General features: G+C 54.6%; 1 long non-coding RNA gene across 1 annotated transcript; it reads right to left on the bottom strand.

The window, feature by feature from the left end:
• Positions 1-208: 208 nt before the first annotated feature.
• Positions 209-12,908, bottom strand: LOC141122110 (uncharacterized). Its single transcript, XR_012240620.1, has 2 exons — positions 12,555-12,908; positions 209-518 (listed from the first exon to the last, which is right to left on the bottom strand). It is a non-coding gene; the product is annotated as an uncharacterized lncRNA (long non-coding RNA).
• Positions 12,909-17,288: the final 4,380 nt, after the last annotated feature.

Raw genomic sequence — 17,288 nt, 5'->3', positions numbered from 1 at the left:
CTAATGTTGACACCAAGGGGGTAGGAGGGCGAAAGTACCTGGTTGGATAGAGTCTGCGGGGGGGGGTGGTTTATGGGATACAAGGGAAAGTATTATGTGAATGCTATTTCTGTTTTTGTTTTCTTTTGTATGGATATAAATAATTTAAATAAAGATTTAAAAAAAAAAAAAAAACAGTGGTGGACAATGAAATGAAACAAACAAGATGTGCTTTAACTGCAGACTTTCAGCTTTAATTTGAGGGTATTTACATCCAAATCAGGTGAACGGTGTAGGAATTACAACAGTTTGTATATGAGCCTCCCACTGTTTAAGGGACCAAAAGTTATGGGACAATTGCTGCTCAGCTGTTCCATGGCCAGGTGTATGTTATTCCCTCATTATCCCATTTACAAGGAGCAGATAAAAGGTCCAGAGTTCATTTCAAGTGTGCTATTTGCATTTGGAATCTGTTGCTGTCAACTCTCAATATGAGATCCAAAGAGCTGTCACTATCAGTGAAGCAAGCCATCATTAGTCTGAAAAAACAAAAAAAAACAATCAGAGAGATAGCAAAAACATTAGGTGTGGCCAAATCAACTGTTTGGAACATCCTTAAAAAGAAAGAATGCACTGGTGAGCTCAGCAACACCAAAACAACTGTGGCGGATGACCAAAGAATGTCTGGAGGTACCCTACACCCCCATCCCTCCCCTCTATCTCTCCGTCCTCATCTGTCCATTTATGTCTGGAGGCACCCTACACCCCCATCCCTCCCCTCTATCTCACTGACCTCATCTGTCCATCTATGTCTGGAGGTGCCCTACACCCCCATCCCTCCCCTCTATCTCACTGTCCTCATCTGTCCATCTATGTCTGGAGGCACCCTACACCCTCATCCCTCCCCTCTATATCACTGTCCTCACCTGTCCATCTATGTCTGGAAGTACCCTACACCCCCATCCCTCCCCTCTATCTCACTGTCCTCATCTGTCCATCTATGTCTGGAGGAACCCTACACCCCCATCCTTCCCCTCTATATCACTGTCCTCATCTGTCCATCTATGTCTGGAGGCCCCCTACACCCTCATCCCTCCCCTCTATCTCACTGTCCTCATCTGTCCATCTATGTCTGGAGGTACCCTACACCCTTATCCCTCCCCTCTATCTCACTGTCCTCATCTGTCCATCTATGTCTGGAGGCCCCCTACACCCTCATCCCTCCCCTCTATATCACTGTCATCACCTGAGCATCTATGTCTGGAGGCCCCCTACACCCCCATCCCTCCCCTCTATCTCACTGTCCTCATCTGTCCATCTATGTCTGGAGGTACCCTACACCCTCATCCCTCCCCTCTATATCACTGTCATCACCTGAGCATCTATGTCTGGAGGCCCCCTACACCCCCATCCCTCCCCTCTATCTCACTGTCCTCATCTGTCCATCTATGTCTGGAGGTACCCTACACCCCCATCCCTCCCCTCTATATCACTGTCCTCATCTGTCCATCTATGTCTGGAGGTACCCTACACCCCCATCCCTCCCCTCTATCTCACTGTCCTCATCTGTCCATCTATGTCTGGAGGTACCCTACACCCTTATCCCTCCCCTCTATCTCACTGTCCTCATCTGTCCATCTATGTCTGGAGGCCCCCTACACCCTCATCCCTCCCCTCTATATCACTGTCATCACCTGAGCATCTATGTCTGGAGGCCCCCTACACCCCCATCCCTCCCCTCTATCTCACTGTCCTCATCTGTCCATCTATGTCTGGAGGCCCCCTACACCCTCATCCCTCCCCTCTATATCACTGTCATCACCTGAGCATCTATGTCTGGAGGCCCCCTACACCCCCATCCCTCCCCTCTATCTCACTGTCCTCATCTGTCCATCTATGTCTGGAGGTACCCTACACCCCCATCCCTCCCCTCTATATCACTGTCCTCATCTGTCCATCTATGTCTGGAGGCACCCTACACCCCATCCCTCCCCTGTATATAACTGTCCTCCTCTGTCCATCTATGTCTGGAGGTACCCTACACCCCGATCCCTCCCCTCTATATCACTGTCCTCATCTGTCCATCTATGTCTGGAGGTACCCTACACCCCATCCCTCCCCTCTATATCACTGTCCTCATCTGTCCATCTATGTCTGGAGGCACCCTACACTCCATCCCTCCCCTCTATATCACTGTCCTCATCTGTCCATCTATGTCTGGAGGCCCCCTACACCCTCATCCCTCCCCTCTATATCACTGTCATCACCTGAGCATCTATGTCTGGAGGTACCCTACACCCCCATCCCTCCCCTCTATATCACTGTCCTGATCAGTCAATACATGTCTGGAGGAACCCTACACCCCCATCCCTCCCCTCTATATCACTGTCCTCATCTGTCCATCTATGTCTGGAGGAACCCTACACCCTCATCCCTCCCCTCTATATCACTGTCCTCATCTGTCCATCTATGTCTGGAGGAACCCTACACCCCCATCCCTCCCCTCTATATCACTGTCCTCATCTGTCCATCTATGTCTGGAGGAACCCTACACCCCCATCCCTCCCCTCTATCTCACTGTCCTCATCTGTCCATCTATGTCTGGAGGTACCCTACACCCCCATCCCTCCCCTCTATATCACTGTCCTCATCTGTCCATCTATGTCTGGAGGCACCCTACACCCCATCCCTCCCCTGTATATAACTGTCCTCCTCTGTCCATCTATGTCTGGAGGTACCCTACACTCCTTCCCTCCCCTCTATATCACTGTCCTCATCTGTCCATCTATGTCTGGAGGCACCCTACACCCCCATCCCTCCCCTCTATATCACTGTCCTCATCTGTCCATCTATGTCTGGAGGTACCCTACACCCCCAGCCCTCCCCTCTATATCACTGTCCTCATCTGTTCATCTATGTCTGGAGGCACCCTACACCCCCATCCCTCCCCTCTATATCACTGTCATCACCTGTCCATCTATGTCTGGAGGTACCCTACACCCTCATCCCTCCCCTCTATATCACTGTCATCACCTGAGCATCTATGTCTGGAGGCACCCTACACCCCCATCCCTCCCCTCTATCTCACTGTCCTCATCTGTCCATCTATGTCTGGAGGTACCCTACACCCCATCCCTTCCCTCTATATCACTGTCCTCATCTGTCCATCTATGTCTGGAGGTACCCTACACCCCATCCCTCCCCTCTATATCACTGTCCTCATCTGTCCATCTATGTCTGGAGGTACCCTACACCCCATCCCTTCCCTGTATATCACTGTCCTCATCTGTCCATCTATGTCTGGAGGTACCCTACACCCCATCCCTCCCCTCTATATCACTGTCATCACCTGAGCATCTATGTCTGGAGGCACCCTACACCCCCATCCCTCCCCTCTATCTCACTGTCCTCATCTATCCATCTATGTCTGGAGGCACCCTACACCCCATCCCTCCCCTCTATATCACTGTCCTCATCTGTCCATCTATGTCTGGAGGCACCCTACACCCCATCCCTCCCCTCTATCTCACTGTCCTCATCTATCCATCTATGTCTGGAGGTACCCTACACCCCCATCCCTCCCCTCTATATCACTGTCCTGATCAGTCAATACATGTCTGGAGGAACCCTACACCCCCATCCCTCCCCTCTATCTCACTGTCCTCATCTGTCCATCTATGTCTGGAGGTACCCTACACCCCCATCCATCCCCTCTATCTCACTGTCCTCATCTGTCCATCTATGACTGGAGACACCCTACACCCCCATCCCTCCCCTCTATATCACTGTCCTCATCTGTCCATCTATGTCTGGAGGCACCCTACACCCCCATCCCTCCCCTCTATCTCACTGTCCTCATCTGCCCATCTATGGAGGCCGCCTACATCCCCATCCCTCCCCTCAATCTCACTATCCTCATCTGTTCATCTATGTCTGGAGGTACCCTACACCCCCATCCCTCCCCTCTATCTCACTGTCCTCATCTGTCCATCTATGACTGGAGACACCCTACACCCCATCCCTCCCCTCTAGATCACTTTCCTCATCTATCCATCTATGTCTGGAGGCACCCTACACCCCCATCCCTCCCCTCTATATCACTGTCCTCATCTGTCCATCTATGTCTGGAGGCACCCTACACCCCCATCCCTCCCCTCTATCTCACTGTCCTCATCTGCCCATCTATGGAGACCGCCTACACCCCCATCCCTCCCTTCAATCTCACTATCCTCATCTGTCCATCTATGTCTGGAGGTACCCTACACCCCCATCCCTCCCCTCTATCTCACTGTCCTCATTTGTCCATCTATGTCTGGAGGCCCACTACACCCCCGTCCCTCCCCTCTATATCACTGTCCTCATCTGTTCATCTATGTCTGGAGGTACCCTACACCCCCATCCCTCCCCTCTATATCACTGTCCTCATCTGTCCATCTATGTCTGGAGGCCCCCTACACCCCCATCCCTCCCCTCTATATCACTGTCCTCATCTGTCCATCTATGTCTGGAGGTACCCTACACCCCCATCCCTCCCCTCTATATCACTGCCCTCATCTGTCCATCTATGTCTGGAGGCACCCTACACCCCCATCCCTCCCCTCTATATCACTGTCCTCATCTGTCCATCTATGTCTGGAGGAACCCTACACCCCATCCCTCCCCTCTATCTCACTGTCCTCATCTGTCCATCTATGTCTGGAGGTACCCTACACCCCATCCCTCCCCTCTATCTCACTGCCCTCATCTGTCCATCTATGTCTGGAGGTACCCTACACCCCCATCCCTCCCCTCTATATCACTGTCATCATCTGTCCATCTATGTCTGGAGGCCCCCTACACCCCCATCCCTCCCCTCTATATCACTGTCCTCATCTATCCATCTATGTCTGGAGGCACCCTACACCCCCATCCCTCCCCTCTATATCACTGTCCTCATCTGTCCATCTATGACTGGAGACACCCTACACCCCCATCCCTCCCCTCTATCTCACTGTCCTCATCTGTCCATCTATGACTGGAGGAACCCTACACCCCCATCCCTCCCCTCTATCTCACTGTCCTCATCTGTCCATCTATGTCTGGAGGTACCCTACACCCCCATCCCTCCCCTCTATCTCACTGTCCCCATCTGTCCATCTATGACTGGAGACACCCTACACCCCCATCCCTACCCTCTAGATCACTTTCCTCATCTATCCATCTATGTCTGGAGGCACCCTACACCCCCATCCCTCCCCTCTATATCACTGTCATCATCTGTCCATCTATGTCTGGAGGCCCCCTACACCCCCATCCCTCCCCTCTATATCACTGTCCTCATCTATCCATCTATGTCTGGAGGCACCCTACACCCCCATCCCTCCCCTCTATATCACTGTCCTCATCTGTCCATCTATGACTGGAGACACCCTACACCCCCATCCCTCCCCTCTATCTCACTGTCCTCATCTGTCCATCTATGTCTGGAGGTACCCTACACCCCCATCCCTCCCCTCTATATCACTGTCCTCATCTGTCCATCTATGTCTGGAGGCCCCCTACACCCCCATCCCTCCCCTCTATATCACTGTCCTCATCTGTCCATCTATGTCTGGAGGTACCCTACACCCCCATCCCTCCCCTCTATATCACTGCCCTCATCTGTCCATCTATGTCTGGAGGCACCCTACACCCCCATCCCTCCCCTCTATATCACTGTCCTCATCTGTCCATCTATGTCTGGAGGAACCCTACACCCCATCCCTCCCCTCTATCTCACTGTCCTCATCTGTCCATCTATGTCTGGAGGTACCCTACACCCCCATCCCTCCCCTCTATATCACTGTCATCATCTGTCCATCTATGTCTGGAGGCCCCCTACACCCCCATCCCTCCCCTCTATATCACTGTCCTCATCTATCCATGTCTGGAGGCACCCTACACCCCCATCCCTCCCCTCTATCTCACTGTCCTCATCTGCCCATCTATGGAGACCGCCTACACCCCCATCCCTCCCTTCAATCTCACTATCCTCATCTGTCCATCTATGTCTGGAGGTACCCTACACCCCCATCCCTCCCCTCTATCTCACTGTCCTCATTTGTCCATCTATGTCTGGAGGCCCACTACACCCCCGTCCCTCCCCTCTATATCACTGTCCTCATCTGTTCATCTATGTCTGGAGGTACCCTACACCCCCATCCCTCCCCTCTATATCACTGTCCTCATCTGTCCATCTATGTCTGGAGGCCCCCTACACCCCCATCCCTCCCCTCTATATCACTGTCCTCATCTGTCCATCTATGTCTGGAGGTACCCTACACCCCCATCCCTCCCCTCTATATCACTGCCCTCATCTGTCCATCTATGTCTGGAGGCACCCTACACCCCCATCCCTCCCCTCTATATCACTGTCCTCATCTGTCCATCTATGTCTGGAGGAACCCTACACCCCATCCCTCCCCTCTATCTCACTGTCCTCATCTGTCCATCTATGTCTGGAGGTACCCTACACCCCCATCCCTCCCCTCTATATCACTGTCATCATCTGTCCATCTATGTCTGGAGGCCCCCTACACCCCCATCCCTCCCCTCTATATCACTGTCCTCATCTATCCATCTATGTCTGGAGGCACCCTACACCCCCATCCCTCCCCTCTATATCACTGTCCTCATCTGTCCATCTATGACTGGAGACACCCTACACCCCCATCCCTCCCCTCTATCTCACTGTCCTCATCTGTCCATCTATGACTGGAGGAACCCTACACCCCCATCCCTCCCCTCTATCTCACTGTCCTCATCTGTCCATCTATGTCTGGAGGTACCCTACACCCCCATCCCTCCCCTCTATCTCACTGTCCCCATCTGTCCATCTATGACTGGAGACACCCTACACCCCCATCCCTACCCTCTAGATCACTTTCCTCATCTATCCATCTATGTCTGGAGGCACCCTACACCCCCATCCCTCCCCTCTATCTCACTGTCCTCATCTGTCCATCTATGTCTGGAGGCACCCTACACCCCCATTACTCCCCTCTATATCACTGTCCTCATCTGTCCATCTATGTCTGGAAGAACCCTACACCCCCATACCTCCCCTCTATCTCACTGTCCTCATCTGTCCATCTATGTCTGGAGGCACCCTACACCCCCATTACTCCCCTCTATATCACTGTCCTCATCTGTCCATCTATGTCTGGAGGCCCCCTACACCCCCATTACTCCCCTCTATATCACTGTCCTCATCTGTCCATCTATGTCTGGAAGAACCCTACACCCCCATACCTCCCCTCTATATCACTGTCCTCATCTATCCATCTATGTCTGGAGGAAGCCTACACCCCCATCCCTCCCCTCTATATCACTGTCCTCATCTGTCCATCTATGTCTGGAGGCCCCCTACACCCCCATTACTCCCCTCTATATCACTGTCCTCATCTGTCCATCTATGTCTGGAAGAACCCTACACCCCCATACCTCCCCTCTATATCACTGTCCTCATCTATCCATCTATGTCTGGAGGAAGCCTACACCCCCATCCCTCCCCTCTATATCACTGTCCTCATCTATCCATCTATATCTGGAGGCCCCCTACACCCCCATTCCTCCCCTCTATCTCACTGTCCTCATCTGTCCATCTATGTCTGGAGGCCCCCTACACCCCCATCCCTCCCCTCTATCTCACTTTCCTCATCTGTCCATCTATGTCTGGAGGCCCCCTACACCCCCATCCCTTCCCTCTATATCACTGTCCTCATCTGTCCATCTATGTCTGGAGGTATTCTACACCCCCATCCCTCCCCTCTATATCACTGTCCTCATCTATCCATCTATGTCTGGAGGTACCCTACACCCCCATCCCTCCCCTCTATCTCACTGTCCTCATCTGTCCATCTATGTCTGGAGGTACCCTACACCCCCATCCCTCCCCTCTATCTCACTGTCCTCATCTGTCCATCTATGTCTGGAGGCCCCCTACACCCCCATCCCTCCCCTCTATATCACTGTCCTCATCTGTCCATCTATGTCTGGAGGCCCCCTACACCCCCATCCCTCCCCTCTATATCACTGTCCTCATCTGTCCATCTATGACTGGAGACACCCTACACCCCCATCCCTCCCCTCTATCTCACTGTCCTCATCTGTCCATCTATGTCTGGAGGCCCCCTACACCCCCATCCCTCCCCTCTATATCACTGTCCTCATCTGTCCATCTATGACTGGAGACACCCTACACCCCCATCCCTCCCCTCTATATCACTGTCCTCATCTGTTCATCTATGTCTGGAGGCACCCTACACCCCCATCCCTCCCCTCTATCTCACTGTCCTCATCTGTCCATCTATGTCTGGAGGCCCCCTACACCCCCATCCCTCCCCTCTATCTCACTGTCCTCATCTATCCATCTATGTCTGGAGGTATTCTACACCCCCATCTCTCCCCTCTCACTGTCCTCATCTGTCCATCTATGGAGGCCGCCTACACCCCCATCCCTCCCCTCTATCTCACTGTCCTCATCTGTCCATGTATGTCTGGAGGCCCCCTACATCCCCATCCCTCCCCTCTATATCACTGTCCTCATCTGTCCATCTATGTCTGGAGGCCCCCTACACCCCGATCCCTCCCCTCTATATCACTGTCCTCATCTGTCCATCTATGTCTGGAGGAACCCTACACCCCCATCCCTCCCCTCTATATCACTGTCATCATCTGTCCATCTATGTCTGGAGGCCCCCTACACCCCCATCCCTCCCCTCTATCTCACTGTCCTCATCTGTCAATCTATGTCTGGAGGTACCCTACACCCCCATCGCTCCCCTCTATCTCACTGTCCTCATCTATCCATCTATGTCTGGAGGCCCCCTACACCCCCATCCCTCCCCTCTATCTCACTGTCCTCATCTGTCCATCTATGTCTGGAGGTACCCTACACCCCCATCCATCCCCTCTATCCCACTGTCCTCATCTATCCATCTATGTCTGGAGGCACCCTACACCCCCATCCCTCCCCTCTATATCACTGTCCTCATCTGTTCATCTATGTCTGGAGGCCCCCTACACCCCCATCCCTCCCCTCTATCTCAATGTCCTCATCTGTCCATCTATGGAGGCCGCCTACACCCTGATCCCTCCCCTCTATCTCACTGTCCTCATCTGTCCATCTATGTCTGGAGGTACCCTACATCCCCATCCCTCCCCTCTATATCACTGTCCTCATCTGTTCATCTATGTCTGGAGGCCCCCTACACCCCCATCCCTCCCTTCTATCTCACTGTCCTCATCTGTCCATCTATGTCTGGAGACACCCTACACCCCCATCCCTCCCCTCTATCTCACTGTCCTCATCTGTCCATCTATGTCTGGAGGTACCCTACACCCCCATACCTCCCCTCTATCTCACTGTCCTCATCTGTCCATCTATGTCTGGAGGCACCCTACACCCCCATACCTCCCCTCTATCTCACTGTCCTCATCTGTTCATCTATGTCTGGAGGCACCCTACACCCCCACCCCTCCCCTCTATATCACTGTCCTCATCTGTCCATCTATGTCTGGAGGCACCCTACACCCCCATCCCTCCCCTCTATATCACTGTCCTCATCTATCCATCTATGTCTGGAGGTACCCTACACCCCCATCCCTCCCCTCTATATCACTGTCCTCATCTGTTCATCTATGTCTGGAGGTACCCTACACCCCCATCCCTCCCCTCTATATCACTGTCCTCATCTGTCCATCTATGACTGGAGACACCCTACACCCCATCCCTCCCCTCTATCTCACTGTCATCATCTATCCATCTATGTCTGGAGGTACCCTACACCCCCATCCCTCCCCTCTATCTCACTGTCCTCATCTGTCCATCTATGTCTGGAGGTACCCTACACCCCCATACCTCCCCTCTATCTCACTGTCCTCATCTGTCCATCTATGTCTGGAGGCACCCTACACCCCCATACCTCCCCTCTATCTCACTGTCCTCATCTGTTCATCTATGTCTGGAGGCACCCTACACCCCCACCCCTCCCCTCTATATCACTGTCCTCATCTGTCCATCTATGTCTGGAGGCACCCTACACCCCCATCCCTCCCCTCTATATCACTGTCCTCATCTATCCATCTATGTCTGGAGGTACCCTACACCCCCATCCCTCCCCTCTATATCACTGTCCTCATCTGTTCATCTATGTCTGGAGGTACCCTACACCCCCATCCCTCCCCTCTATATCACTGTCCTCATCTGTCCATCTATGACTGGAGACACCCTACACCCCATCCCTCCCCTCTATCTCACTGTCATCATCTATCCATCTATGTCTGGAGGTACCCTACACCCCCATCCCTCCCCTCTATATCACTGTCCTCATCTGTCCATCTATGACTGGAGATATCCTACACCCCCATCCCTCCCCTCTATCTCACTGTCCTCATCTGTCCATCTATGTCTGGAGGCCCCCTACACCCCCATCCCTCCCCTCTATATCACTGTCCTCATCTGTCCATCTATGACTGGAGACACCCTACACCCCCATCCCTCCCCTCTATATCACTGTCCTCATCTGTTCATCTATGTCTGGAGGCACCCTACACCCCCATCCCTCCCCTCTATCTCACTGTCCTCATCTATCCATCTATGTCTGGAGGTATTCTACACCCCCATCTCTCCCCTCTCACTGTCCTCATCTGTCCATCTATGGAGGCCCCCTACACCCCCATCCCTCCCCTCTATCTCACTGTCCTCATCTGTCAATCTATGTCTGGAGGTACCCTACACCCCCATCGCTCCCCTCTATCTCACTGTCCTCATCTATCCATCTATGTCTGGAGGCCCCCTACACCCCCATCCCTCCCCTCTATCTCACTGTCCTCATCTGTCCATCTATGTCTGGAGGTACCCTACACCCCCATCCATCCCCTCTATCCCACTGTCCTCATCTATCCATCTATGTCTGGAGGCACCCTACACCCCCATCCCTCCCCTCTATATCACTGTCCTCATCTGTTCATCTATGTCTGGAGGCCCCCTACACCCCCATCCCTCCCCTCTATCTCAATGTCCTCATCTGTCCATCTATGGAGGCCGCCTACACCCTGATCCCTCCCCTCTATCTCACTGTCCTCATCTGTCCATCTATGTCTGGAGGTACCCTACATCCCCATCCCTCCCCTCTATATCACTGTCCTCATCTGTTCATCTATGTCTGGAGGCCCCCTACACCCCCATCCCTCCCTTCTATCTCACTGTCCTCATCTGTCCATCTATGTCTGGAGACACCCTACACCCCCATCCCTCCCCTCTATCTCACTGTCCTCATCTGTCCATCTATGTCTGGAGGTACCCTACACCCCCATCCCTCCCTTCTATCTCACTGCCCTCATCTGTCCATCTATGTCTGGAGGCCCCCTACACCCCCATACCTCCCCTCTATCTCACTGTCCTCATCTGTTCATCTATGTCTGGAGGCACCCTACACCCCCACCCCTCCCCTCTATATCACTGTCCTCATCTGTCCATCTATGTCTGGAGGCACCCTACACCCCCATCCCTCCCCTCTATATCACTGTCCTCATCTATCCATCTATGTCTGGAGGTACCCTACACCCCCATCCCTCCCCTCTATATCACTGTCCTCATCTGTTCATCTATGTCTGGAGGTACCCTACACCCCCATCCCTCCCCTCTATATCACTGTCCTCATCTGTCCATCTATGACTGGAGACACCCTACACCCCATCCCTCCCCTCTATCTCACTGTCATCATCTATCCATCTATGTCTGGAGGTACCCTACACCCCCATCCCTCCCCTCTATATCACTGTCCTCATCTGTCCATCTATGTCTGGAGGTACCCTACACCCCATCCCTCCCCTCTATCTCACTGTCATCATCTGTCCATCTATGTCTGGAGGCCCCCTACACCCCCATACCTCCCCTCTATCTCACTGTCCTCATCTGTTCATCTATGTCTGGAGGCACCCTACACCCCCACCCCTCCCCTCTATATCACTGTCCTCATCTGTCCATCTATGTCTGGAGGCACCCTACACCCCCATCCCTCCCCTCTATATCACTGTCCTCATCTATCCATCTATGACTGGAGACACCCTACACCCCCATCCCTCCCCTCTATCTCACTGTCATCATCTATCCATCTATGTCTGGAGGTACCCTACACCCCCATCCCTCCCCTCTATATCACTGTCCTCATCTGTCCATCTATGTCTGGAGGCACCCTACACCCCCAGCCCTCCCCTCTATCTCACTGTCCTCATCTGTCCATCTATGTCTGGAGGCCCCCTACACCCCCATCCCTCCCCTCTATTTCACTGTCCTCATCTGTCCATCTATGACTGGAGACACCCTACACCCCCATCCCTCCCCTCTATATCACTGTCCTCATCTGTCCATCTATGTCTGGAGGTACCCTACACCCCCATCCCTCCCCTCTATATCACTGTCCTCATCTGTCCATCTATGACTGGAGACATCCTACACCCCCATCCCATCTAGCTCCCCCTTTAATATATATTACCACCAACTGCTCCATCTCCTTTAGAAGATCTTCTATCCATCTTGATTTTTTTTTTACCTTCAGCGTGAATCACATGCTCCTCTTTTATCCATCTTGATGCTGAAGTCGGGGGTCAGTCTAATGGGGCCCCTCAGATTTTTTCCTCAGGTTGTTCCTTCATTCTGTTGAAAAGAGAATATTATTATGAGTTAGTGAGACTCACCAGTCATGGTTTAATGGTTCCCAGTCCAATTTTATTTTTACAGACAAAGTACTTCCCACTCATCTCTCTGAATATGGACAAAGTTCCCGGCTGTTTAGACCTCACTGGCAGCTTGCTTGCTGCAGAGACTTCACTTCACAGTAATTCAGAAGTCTTATGCCCCTTACACACGGTCGGACATTGATCGGACATTGATCGGACCTTGATCGGACATTGATCGGACATTCCGACAACAAAATCCTAGGATTTTTTCTGACGGATGTTGGCTCAAACTTGTCTTGCATACACACGGTCACACAAAGTTGTCCTAAAATCCGATCGTTCTGAACGCGGTGATGTAAAACACGTACATCGGGACTATAAACGGGGCAGTGGCCAATAGCTTTCATCTCTTTATTTATTCTGAGCATGCGTGGCACTTTGTGTGTCGGATTTGTGTACACACGATCGGAATTTCCGACAACGGATTTTGTTTTCGGAAAATTTTATATCCTGCTCTCAAACTTTGTGTGTCGGAAAATCCGATGGAAAATGTGTGATGGAGCCCACACACGGTCGGAATTTCCGACAACAAGGTCCTATCACACATTTTCCATTGGAAAATCCGACCGTGTGTACGGGGCATTAGAGTAAGAGATGAGCAGTGAGTGTGTGATGTGTGTGAGTGCGGCCTGAGAAAAGGGTCATCGGGGGTCCTAAAATGTCACACTGTCTGGGGGCAATAATTCTCCTATTTCTGTATTATTACCATGCAGTGCTGGTGATTGTTTACATTCGGGACTATTCTACAGACAACGCCATTATTTATACCCTGACCCCCCTATACACCCCCCGGTCACCATCACCCCCCATTCCATCCCTCCATCATTACCTTCACTCATACACCCCCCAGTCACCATCACATCACCCCTCCATTCCACCCATACACCCCCCAGTCACCATCACATCACCCCTCCATTCCACCCATACACCCTCCGGCCACCATCGCCCCCCATTTCCTCGTCACCCCCTTTATCCATAACCCCCCCCACCATCTTCCCATCCCATCCCCTTATTGCCCCCATACACCCCCCGGCCACCATCCCCCATTTACTGCCCTTCAACCATACAACCCTAAGGCCCCCATTACCCCCATTCCATCCTAATCCCCCCAAATAACTCCCCTTCCCCATGACCCCATCACATGCCTTATTTTCCCCCCACACACCCATCACCCTCATTGCATTTCCCTATTCCCCCCCAAACCCCCATTCCATTCGACTAGTCTCCCCATACACCCCCAGGCCCTCATCACCCCATTCCATCCACGAATACACTCCCAGACCCCATTCCATCATGCTACTCCCCCCATACAGCCCCTAGGCCCCCATCTCCCCCCATTCCATCCCCTATCCCCCCACTCACACCCCTAGATCTCCATCACCCCCATTGCATCTTCCTATTCCCCCCACAGACCCACATTTCATCCGACTAGTCTCCCCATACACTCATCACCCCCATTCTACCCCCAAATACACCTCCATCAAATCCCCCTACTCCCCCCAGGCCCCCATTCCATCCCCCTACTCTCCCTATACACCTATATTACATCCCCTATCCCCCCATATCCACCCCAGACCTCCATCACCCCCATTCTATCCCCTATTAGCCCCATATCACCCTCAGGCCCCCATTACCTCTATGCCATCCCCCTATTGTGCCCATTAACACCCAGAACCCCATTCCATCTTCTTATTCACCACATACACCCTGCCCAGGGGCCCCCATCTCCCCCATTACATCCTCCTACTCCCCCCATACAAACCCACCCAGGCCTCCATCTCCAGCATGACATCCTCCTACTCCGCCCCATACACCCCCCCGGGGCCTTCATCTCCCCCATTACATCCTCCCACTCCCCCCATACACACCCCCCGGGGCCTCCATCTCCCCCATTACATCCTCCCACTCCCCCCATACACACCCCCCGGGGCCTCCATCTCCCCCATTACATCCTCCTACTCCCCCCATACACCCCCCGGGGCCTCCATCTCCCCCATTACATCCTCCTACTCCGCCCCATACACCCCCCCGGGGCCTCCATCTCCCCCCATTACATCCTCCTACTCCCCCCATACACCCCCCGGGGCCTCCATCTCCCCCATTACATCCTCCTACTCCGCCCCATACACCCCCCCGGGGCCTCCATCTCCCCCCATTACATCCTCCCACTCCCCCCATACACACCCCCCCGGGGCCTCCATCTCCCCCATTACATCCTCCTACTCCCCCCATACACCCCCCCTCCCGGGGCCTCCATCTCCCCCATTACATCCTCCTACTCCCCCCATACACCCCCCCCGGGCCTCCATCTCCCCCATTACATCCTCCTACTACCCCCATACACACCCCCCGGGGCCTCCATCTCCCCCCATACCCCCCCCCCCCCGGGCCTCCATCTCCCCCATTACATCCTCCCACTCCCCCCATACACACCCCCCGGGGCCTCCATCTCCCCATTACATCCTCCTACTCCCCCCATACACCCCCCCCCTGGGCCTCCATATCCCCCATTACATCCTCCTACTCCGCCCCATACACCCCCCCAGGGCCTCCATCTCCCCCATTACATCCTCCTACTCCCCCCATACAAACCCACCCAGGCCTCCATCTCCAGCATGACATCCTCCTACTCCGCCCATACACCCCCCCGGGGCCTTCATCTCCCCATTACATCCTCCCACTCCCCCCATACACACCCCCCCGGGGCCTCCATCTCCCCCATTACATCCTCCTACTACCCCCATACACCCCCCGGGGCCTCCATCTCCCCCATTACATCCTCCTACTCCCCCCCATACACACCCCCCCGGGGCCTCCATCTCCCCCATTACATCCTCCCACTCCCCCCATACACACCCCCCCGGGGCCTCCATCTCCCCCATTACATCCTCCTACTACCCCCATACACCCCCCGGGGCCTCCATCTCCCCCATTACATCCTCCTACTACCCCCATACACCCCCCGGGGCCTCCATCTCCCCCATTACATCCTCCCACTCCCCCCATACACACCCCCCCGGGGCCTCCATCTCCCCCATTACATCCTCCTACTACCCCCATACACCCCCCGGGGCCTCCATCTCCCCCATTACATCCTCCTACTCCGCCCCATACACCCCCCCGGGGCCTCCATCTCCCCCCATTACATCCTCCCACTCCCCCCATACACACCCCCCCGGGGCCTCCATCTCCCCCATTACATCCTCCTACTCCCCCCATACACCCCCCCTCCCGGGGCCTCCATCTCCCCCATTACATCCTCCTACTCCCCCCATACACCCCCCCCGGGCCTCCATCTCCCCCATTACATCCTCCTACTACCCCCATACACACCCCCCGGGGCCTCCATCTCCCCCCATACCCCCCCCCGGGCCTCCATCTCCCCCATTACATCCTCCCACTCCCCCCATACACACCCCCCGGGGCCTCCATCTCCCCATTACATCCTCCTACTCCCCCCATACACCCCCCCCTGGGCCTCCATCTCCCCCATTACATCCTCCTACTCCGCCCCATACACCCCCCCAGGGCCTCCATCTCCCCCAATTACGTCCTCCTACCCCCCCATACACCCCCCGGGGCCTCCATCTCCCCCATTACATCCTCCTACTCCGCCTATACACCCCCCCACAGCCTCCATCTACCCCCATTATATCCTCCTACTCCGCCCCATACACCCCCCCCAGAGCCTCCATCTCCCCCCACTATATCCTCCTACACCGCCCCATACCCCCCCAGAGCCTCCATCTCCCCCCACTATATCCTCCTACTCCGCCCACACACACCCCCGGGGCCTCCATCTCCCCGATTACATCCTCCTACTCCCCCCATACACACACCCCACCGGGGCCTTCCATCTCCCTCATTACATCCTCCTACTCCCCCCCAAACACCCCCCCGGGGCCTCCATCTCCCCCATTACATCCTCCTACTCCCCCCATACACCCCCCCCAAAGCCTCCATCTCCCCCCACTATATCCTCCTACTCCGCCCACACACACCCCCCACCGAGGGGCCTCCATCTCCCCCATTACATCCTCCTACTCCCCCCATACACCAGCCGGGGCCTCCATCTGCCCCATTACATCCTTCTACTCCCCCCATACAACCCCCCAGAGCCTCCATCTCCCCCATTACATCCTCCTACTCCCCCCATACACCCCCCCGGGCCTCCATCTCCCCCATTACATCCTCCTACTCCCCCCATACACCCCCCCGGGGCCTCCATCTCCCCCATTACATCCTCCTACTCCCCCCCATACACCCCCCTGGGGCCTCCATCTCCCCCATTACATCCTCCTACTCCGCCCCATACACCCCCCCGGGCCTCCATCTCCCCCATTACATCCTCCTACTCCCCCCATACACCCCCCTGGGGCCTCCATCTCCCCCATTACATCCTTCTACTCCCCCCCATACACCCCCCCGGGCCTCCATCTTCCCCATTACATCCTCCTACTAACCCCATACACACCCCCCGGGGCCTCCATCTCCCCCATTACATCCTCCTACTCCCCCCATACACCCCCCCTCCCGGGGCCTCCATC

The sequence above is a fragment of the Aquarana catesbeiana genome, unplaced genomic scaffold (assembly GCF_042186555.1).
Source record: "Aquarana catesbeiana isolate 2022-GZ unplaced genomic scaffold, ASM4218655v1 unanchor247, whole genome shotgun sequence".
Lineage (NCBI taxonomy): Eukaryota > Metazoa > Chordata > Amphibia > Anura > Ranidae > Aquarana > Aquarana catesbeiana.
The sequence above is the reverse complement of the archived record's forward strand: the minus strand, read 5'-3'. Positions and strand labels throughout refer to the sequence as shown.